Genomic DNA, 9,551 nt, shown 5'->3' with positions numbered 1-9,551 from the left:
ATAGAAATTTAAATTCATAGTTTTGTTAATTATAAGTATATTTGGATAAATTTATAATCATTTTATCTGAATATTATGGATAAAATTCCAGCTTCGGCTACGACAGTCAAATACACACTTCCACTAGTAATTTGTTGTCCCCTTGGCTATCGGCCACCCATTCTGATGACTGATGAGTTTGGAATTTATTCCAGGTGTTTCGGATGTCGGTATGGAACGGGACTCAGAACCTGTTCCTGTCAGGACTATATCATTCACTCCTGGTGCTAGTCAGTTGAGGCTATCTAGGCCTAGCAGGGTATCAATTACCGTAACTAGGCCTGCAGAGATACCAACGTCTCCTGTGTCTTGCACGACAAGTAGACAGGAGACACTACCAGCTGGCATCAAGAGTGACCCTGTTTTCTCGGACTAGGTGGCCCATGCATTTTGCCTACCCTCCCATGCCTATGGGTATGCCCAACTTGCCGCCTTATCCCCAGCCCTTTGATCCGTATAAGCCTCAATCAGTTTGGTCTGGTCAGGGGTTTGGTGGTAGACCCTCTTCAGAGTCATCCTCTTTTAAGGATGAGATGAGGAGTCTTACCACCTCCATACACAAGATACAAGCTACTGTTAATGCTAAGTTCTTGGAGTTTGGTAACAGGCTTGATCCTATGGAGTCTTGGTGTCTGTCTCAGGATCCTGCACAGGACTCTCATAGACCTCCTAGACAGTTGTTGGAAGATGATTCAGTTTCTTTGGTTCCTAGAAGTCAAAAAGATAACTTTTTGGATGACCAAGGTGGTATTTTTTATGTTGACAGTGTAGTAAGCACAGAGGGAGATGCTTTCATTCCTAAGGAACCTTCTTCATGCAACCCAGATTGCCTTAGGAGTCTGGTCTACTCTATTCGCAAGGATATGTCAGATATGCCATGTCGTCTTCACCTAGGATTTCTTCTACTCCTTCGGATTTCATGGCTTGCTCAGGTATAGTAAAGCCAGAGGGGTATCATTCTTTCCCAGAGTCTTGGCACTTTACAACTGCTTTGTCTTTTGTAAACTCTCCTCTGGCTGAGAATCTTGCTAACACTAGCAAAACTGGTGGTAATAAGTTATCTGGTTTTGGACCTGCCTCTTACCCAGGGAGATGTAGATCTAAGGACTTTGATATCCATGGATCTTCTTGGGTATGTCAGCTCCTGCTTGTGACCGGGCTTTTTCTAGTTTGCTTGGTTCGAAACCTTTTGATGGCCTCAGACTTTCCCAAGCTTCTTATGTCAAGTCAGAGAATAATCTGAGGTGTTTGACTTTTGTTCTTGAGACGGCTGAGCACCTTTTGTCAGCAGCTGGGTCTCTTTTAAAGGACAAAGGGGTGAATTTTCAGACTTGAGGTCTATGCTTCTTTAGGTAGACAAGAGTCTTTGAATGTCTCAATTCCTTCTTCTTGGTACTGTGGCCAACTTTACTCTTGCTAAGAGACAGGCTATTCAGCAGAGACTTGTCAGTTCTCCTTCATCTAAGGACAAGTTGTTCTCGTTTCCTTAAAGCAGTTACAGGAGGAAGTGAATAAGGCCCCTCATGTAGTCAAGGTGGATGTGAAGGTCACTGATGGGAAAAGATTGGTCAAGATTACTTAGGTTCACAATCCTTCTTCTTCTCATGAACCCAAGGCTTCAAATTCTTCTTCTTCACAGTCTACGAAGTGGCCAGCTTTTTCTCGTCCCAACTATTCAAGTGGGAAGAAAGCTAACGTTGTTGAGAGAAAGAAGCAGGGTAGGTGATGTGTTGTCCCTCCGTTGAATCGTTCCCCTCTGGAAGAGGAGAATTGTACTTCTCCTCTTCCTCATCTTCTAGTGGGGGCAGGCTGTCCCACTTTCTAGATCAATGGCTTCTGATAACTTCAGACAAGTGGGTACTTTCGATTTTACGGAGGGGATTGGAACTTCAGTTTCTGGAACAGCCTTCTCTTTCTCCTGTTCCAATCAATCTGTCAGTGACAAAGGATTCTAAAAAGAATCAGCTGTTACAAGACGAAGTGAACATTCTTATTCAGAAGGGTGTGTTGGAGGAGGTAAATCCTCCTTTTCATCTAGGGTTTTATTCTCGGCTGTTCTTGGTTCCAAAGAAGGACGGGAAAATGAGACCGGTTCTAGATCTTTCTGTTCTCAGTCAGTATCTGGTGGTCCCACATTTCAAAATGAAGACCAACAGGTCTATCAGGTCGACAATTCATTTAGGAACTTGGACAACCTCTCTAGATTTGATGGACGCCTATTTTTACATCCCTATTTCTCACAAGTTTCGTCATTTCCTGAGACTGGTTTGGGCAGACAAGGTTTGCGGTTTCAAGGCTATGCCTTTTGGCCTGGCTATTACATCCCTAGTTTTTACCAGGATTTTTCAGACGGTGGTGTCTTATCAACATACTCAGGCAGTACTCATTTACTCCTACCTAGACGATTCTCTCGTCAAGAATCATTGCCGATCTCTTTTAGAGGAACACGCCAATTTGTCTGTCTTTTTACTCCTGAGACTGTTTTTTATTTTATTTCATGGGAACAATCAGAGATAATTCCAAGTCAGAGTTTTAATTTCCTGGATGAACATTTTCGGACAGATTTGGGTCTAGTGCTTCCTTCAGAAGAGAAGGTAATCAAGGTACGTCAGTTAGTCAATGCTCTGACTCAGTTTTCATCTGTCCCAGCTCGTCAATTACTTCAGCTGGTGAGTTTCTTGATTTCGATCGTGGACGTCATTCCACTAGGACGTCTACACATTCGTCCAATCCAGTGGTATCTGTCGGAGTTTTTGGCACCCAATTTCTCAGTTGTGGGAGGCACCTGTTTCAATCCTTCCTCGGTTGTTACCTCAGGTAGCAATACACAGTTAGGAGTTTAGTTTCGCATTATGGATTTTTCAAATAGGAAAGTTATTGTGTAATAAAATTCATTTCTAGACAGATGAGTGCTAATTTAGCCTTCAAAGATGGTTTATAAGAGCATCAAGATTATTTTTTACATGTTTTATGGGCTTTTTTCTGTTTGACAGTCCGTATTTTCATAGCTAGACCGACCATCGGTCCAGAAATTAATGTACTGTTTACAAACACTCTTTTTTTACACGAAGTTTTTGTAACTCGAATAATTACAGCGCCCCCTTACGGTCATTGTCCTTAATGGAGTGATCGAAGTGATCGTAATATAACGACTGGATTATTCGGGTTAGAAGTTTTTGACGCAATTTTACAAAAAAAATGAGACGAAAGACATATGATTTTCATTGGATTTGCTGAATGATATATGTACACAGTTTCAGAAAAAGTATTACTTCAAGCGATTGAAATTCTACTTTTAGCCAAATTTTGGGGAAATATGTGACATCTTTCCTCCCTTTTTGCAATATTTTATAACAAATAAATGCAGATTGTTGCCATGGATAATCCAAAAAGAAATTATATTTTACCATTTTATATACTGGAAATAAAATTTATGGATAATCCTGATTACATACATATGCCCATAAATGACACAAACAGTAAGCTTGATATTGCAAGGAAGCAATGAAAAGGGAATGGTAAAATTCATAAGGGCAAATTTTAGTATTTTTTCCTAACTGTTTATTGCTACCTCATCTTCAATGGTGGCTTCAGGAAAAACATCTTCGGAAGGGAGTTTTGTTGGATTCTCCAGACCCAAGCCTAACTTTGTTCACAGATGCGAGTCTGATGGGTTGGGGTGCTTATCTTGAGAGAAGGGCAGCATCAGGCCATTGGTCAGGTGCTCAGTTGGAGGAACACATCAATCTTCTAGAGATGAGAGCTGTGTTTCTTTCTCTCCGTCAGTTTCAGGCTGTGATTCAGGGTCAGTCACTACTGGTTGCCACGGACAACTCCACAGTAGTGGCTTTTCGTCAGAATCAAGGGGGCCCATTCCTTTTCTCTATATCATCTGAGTAAGGAAATTCTTCTTCTGTGTCACAGTCTCGATATAATTCTGTCAGTGATACATGTTCATGGCAGTCAAAATCTTCCGGCGGATGCTCCCTCCCGTTCCTGTGTTCCAGTGAACACAGAATGGGAAACTCATCCATCACTGTTTCATGAGATCATTCTTCGTTGGGATCAGTTTAGTTACATGTTCTCTCCTTTTCGTCTTCTTCCAAAGATCTTGCACAAGATTCAGAGGGATCTTTGCAAGACCATTCTTATTGCTCCGGCTTGGCCAAGACAGTCTTGGTTCCCAGAACTACTACTTCTGTGTTGTGCGAAGCCCCTTTGTCTGCCTCTAAGAGAGGATCTACGGTCTCAACTCAAAGGAAGAAAACTGCATCAGAGTCTGGAGAATCTATATCTGCACGCTTGGTTGTTGTCAGGAATTCCCTCAGAAAGGGAGGCTTTTCTGAGCGAGCAACCAAGCGTATCTCAGGATCAGTCAGACAATCTACAGGAGCAGTTTATGACTCCAAATGGTCAATTTTCTGTATACTTGGTGTCTGTCGAAACAGATTGATCCACTCTCAGTTACTGTCCAACAGTTAGCGGATTTCTTCCTTTATCTTTTTGAAGCGAAGGGTTATTCTCCTTCTACTATAAAGGGATATAGATCTGTCATAGCCAGAACAATATCACTTTCAGGAGGCTCTGATTTTGGGGGAAATGAGTTTTTGTCATTATTGATAAAAAAAACTTTTGCCTTAGTAGGCCTCGTCAAATGCGTTTGGTTCCTTCTTGGGAATTATGTTTGGTTTGAAGGTTCTTCAGTTTCCACCTTTTGAACCTTTACATTCAGCCTCCTTCAAATTTGTATCTTAGAAATGTTGTTTTCTTTTAGCTTTGGCTACTGGTCGCAGAAGGAGTGAGATTCATGCCTTGTCAATTTCTGAGTCTTGTCTCCGCTTTGCGGCTGATCCATTTTTTTTTAGCAAAGAACCAGTTACCTGATAAAGGTTCTGGTTTTATTAATGTTCCTGGATCACGGTGGGTATGGTTGTCCTGCGAGAGAACGTACTGTGCTGGTGATTTGGTCCTGACGGGTGCTGGTGGGTCCTGATTCTGTGCTGGTGGGTTTGTTTACAATGTATCAGAACGGCAATAAAACGACTGTTTTGTTGCTTATTTTTTCTCTGATGTGTCATAAGTACCATGCAAAGTATATTACAACAATATTATATTGCCAAAGTCGTGCAAGTTCGTTAAACGGAATTGTCCTGACGCTGTGCTGGTGATAAGAAAAACGGTCCTGGTTCTGTGCTTCTATGTCCTGGTTCTGTGCTTTTATATTTTAGTTAAAACTGGCATATATTCAAAATCATTGATGCTGTACTGTTATTGACTAATTAGCTGTTGTCTGCTTTCTTGAAATTGGCATTGTTGTGAATCTGTTTACTGTTATTATGAGAGAAAAAATACCCTTATTTTTTTTATTTTTTTTTAAATTAACTGTAATCTTATTTATTGGCCTGTTAATAGAACCCTTCTTGCCCCCTTTTAAGATAAGAAAATATGTTTACGATTTTCGGGATTACGATCATTTTGCAAGATCACCAAAATACGTTGTAGTTTATACAATACTTATATAAAGTAGATGATGTGGTATGTTTGTTGTCAATGGACAAATTTCCATAAGAAACCAACTGAAGTATGTGTTAACAACCATACGTCATCGTACGACCTTCAACAATAATCCATAAAATAAAAATGTAAAAGGTTTTACATAAAAATGGAGAGCAAAAATATAGAACAAAGGACTTTCTGAGCGTTTGAATCATGTCTTTAGCAGCTTAAAGTTTGGGGTTTTTTTTTGGGGGGGGGGGTGGGGGGTGGGGTGGGGGTGGGAGGGATGGGGATAAGTTAGAGCAAGGTTACATTGAAAGCTTGGAAAAGTTTCCCGTAAGATTTATAAGTTGTATTGTAAAAGAAAAATGTATCTTATAGCTGTTAAGAATCACTTGCTGTTAGATTTTTCCAACATATTTTTTTTTGTCTAAACGGTTATCAGGTTTTTTTTTCTTTTCGAAAGTTCGATAGAACACTAAAAAAAATCACTATTTTATGAAAGGGCAGGCTAGAATATGTCAGAGAATGAAGACGAGATAACCTAGAGAACACTAACAAAATTGAGATTTCTTAGCTTTTTCATTTCAAAATAAATATTTTTGATAAAGAATTACGGGAGAGGAAGTGAACAATGTGTCCTTCTTTTCTATATTTAAATATTTTTCATGAATAAAAATAAAATGTGCCTTGATTATAATTGAAAATGAGTAAATGGAAAAAATACCCAACTAAAATACACTTTTATTTTAATATTGGAAATATCACTAAGCTTTTAAGTTTTGTGTGTCAAACACACCATCTCTGTAGTAATGACTCGTTACTAAGATATTTCACTTCATTCATTTGTTTATATTGTGAATTCATAGAATTATTAGATTATAATGTAGCCTTAATTTATATTTAAAAAAACTGAATCTAAAGCCAGATATATCAAACATTTTTGTTTCCATCTATCCGTTTTCAGGACTTTAACAATCAACAATAACACGCCTGGAAAATGCGTACTCGGCTGTCTGTAATCGACCATTTTTAGACACCACAGGCTCCTAAAAAAACCAAGCCGGGGTGGGGGTTCAAAGATGCAAATTAAGACCTTATATCAATATTTTATCTTTTCGTGTACGGTTTATGACCCCTCCTGTGGCCTGTCAATTCCGAAATGTGCAAACTGCAATAGTATCAAAACAGCACAGACAATGAATAATAGAGATATAATTTTGTACATATATCAAGGGGAAACTTCTTGCAAAGCATTATTATTTATAGTTCATTATTGTATTTAGTAGAAAAAGAGAATTTAGTGAAAATAAAATCACTACTTTTGTAGAGAATTCACAGACCTTTGTACAGAGATTTTTGTTATGTTTAGCATGGGATCAACACAATGGTTCATTACCGAGTAAAAAAATCAAAATGTCTATCTACCTTGCACATTTTAGAAAATTCAGATCAGATAACGAAACTGGGTCCAGCAACATTTATAAGCAATTTAAGATTGTGACCCTCACAGTTTCCATTCCTCACAAATATTCTCGTTACAACGAATCATTTTAAATACAAAAATACGTGTTGCAGCCTTTTGTTTATCTATTAATATATGTATACGGATAAAGTTATGAAAGGGTGAGGAGTTCATGTCATCTGAAATAAATGCTAGGCATAGATCTAGAAAGCGACAGATAACCATGACATTAAAAAAAGTCTCTTCTTTTCGACTTTTTTCGAACAAATCAACACATAAAATGAATTATTTAGTATTGTGGAATTTTTAACTTATTTTAGATACTATATATTGTTATCTGATATTGGACGAAAGATGTTGCCCTTTTATGTTATTATGTTATAGAAGTTCAGATCATTTGAAAACACATATTAAACAGCCAAATGGATGCACAAGAGCTAAAATAGGAGTTATAGATCCTGTTGGCAACAATTATCTGGCTAACTGTATTGATTTTGTAACATTTGATTCAAATATGACCAACTGCTTATCCAAAATCACCAGCACAATGACAGGACCCACCAGCACAGTATCAGGACATGAATAAATTGAGAAAATGCTCAATTTTGATAAATTGCAATGTTTTTTCACAAAATTGTTTTGTCGTGTGGATTGCGGTATAGAATAGTTATCAAAATTAACGCGGAATCAATGAGCATTTTTTTTTTTTTTTTTCAGTTCGAGATTTTCTGAAAATGAGCATTTTTGTGTTACGCTTACTAAAACAGTTTAGAGGGTCAATTTTTTTATGGTTTATATATGAACCCATAAGAAACGAAATTGAAAAATCTCAACTGTTTTCTTCCATTTTTTATGAGTGAAAATGTCAAAAATCATCATTTTCGTCTTTGTTTACATTTTTTCCTTGATCACCAGCACCCGTCAGGACCGAATCACCAGCACAGTACGTTCTCTCGCAGGACAACCATACCCACCGTGTGGATGTTCTTATCCCAAGCATAAAAACATAGCCGTATTTGACACAACCTTTTTCAACTTTTGATCTTCAGTGCTGTACAACTTTGTACTTTTTTTCACTTTCGATCTATTATATCTGGGAGTATTGTTTCGTCTAGTCTTGTGTGGACGAGGCGCGTTTTTTTGGCGTATTGAATTTTTAAACCTGATGATTTTTGTAATCTATTAATCATGAGTTTCTTTGTCTAATATGTTTTTCTATTTATTTGTATTGTAGTCCTGTTATATAATGTTTTTATTTCAATGTTATATTTAACATTGCCATTAAAGAGGGAGGTTTGGCATGCCACAAACCCAGGTTCAACCCACCATTTTTCCTCCTCCTATACCAAGTCAGGAAGATGGCCATTGTTATATTATTGTTCGTTTCTGTGTGTGAACTACATTTTAACGTTGCGTCGTTTGTTTTCTCTTATTTTTGAGTGTAAATTCACATTGCGATAAGACGTGTCACGGTACTTGTCTATCCCAAATTCATGTATTTGGTTTTGATGTTATATTTGTTATTCTCGTGGGATTTTGTCTGATGCTTGGTCCGTTTCTGTGTGTGTTACATTTCAGTGTTGTGTCGTTGTTCTCCTCTAATATTGAATGCGTTTCCCTCGGTTTTAGTTTGTTATCCCGATTTTGTTTTTTGTCCATGGATTTATGAGTTTTGAACAGCGGTATACTACTGTTGCCTTTATTTACCTCCCACGGCGGATAATCAGGTTTTGTGTCCAGTGAGAGCCTTGCTTGTTTACCTAGCTTCTTCAGCTAAATTAAGATCTCCTGGTTCTTCTAGGTTGTTCGTTCCTATTAAAAAAGGAATTTCTGACATTTCTGCTAAAACCATTTCTACCTGGATTTGCAACACTGTCATTTTGGCTTATAAGTCTGCTTCTTCTGAAGTTTTAGTTAAACATCAAGTTAAAGCACATGAAGTAAGAGCCTTAGCCTCTTCTTGGAACATTTTTAATTCCTCCTCTATGTCGGAAATCATGTTAGCTGGTTTTTTGGAGGTCTGATAGCACCTTTTATAACCACATTATTTACAGTCCACGCCTCTTCAATGTGACAACCTCTATTCTTTATGGCCTTTAGTTGCTGCTCAATAGGTTGTTTTGTCTCCTCCTAGTGATGGGGTTTCAGCGCTTCTGTTATCTAAATTTATGAAGGTGAGGTATTTAATGTAATAAAAATCAAATTTTTAGAATCAAAATTTAGTTTTGTAAATTAAATACTCACCTTTTTATAAACAGAGGTCCCTCCCCTCCCCTCGATCCCCCTTAGTGCCTAGCATTTTAAGGAATAAATGATGAATTAAGGAACCGTTTAGGACGCGCAGGTGTCAGGTGGGAGAGGTTGTCTTGGGGTCATGGTTCTTTTTCTGGCTGGTTTCCGGTTGAATAATGCAGCGAGTGGACTGATATCTAAATTTAGGAAGGTGAGTATTTAATTTACAAAACCTAAATTTCAATTCTAAAAATTTTATGTTAGAAAATATTTGTATTGCAGTGGACAGGTGAAGTGTTTGCAAATTTGAAACAAAACT

Source organism: Mytilus trossulus, chromosome 1 (assembly GCF_036588685.1).
Source record: "Mytilus trossulus isolate FHL-02 chromosome 1, PNRI_Mtr1.1.1.hap1, whole genome shotgun sequence".
NCBI lineage: Eukaryota > Metazoa > Mollusca > Bivalvia > Mytilida > Mytilidae > Mytilus > Mytilus trossulus.
This window is presented reverse-complemented; position numbering follows the sequence as displayed.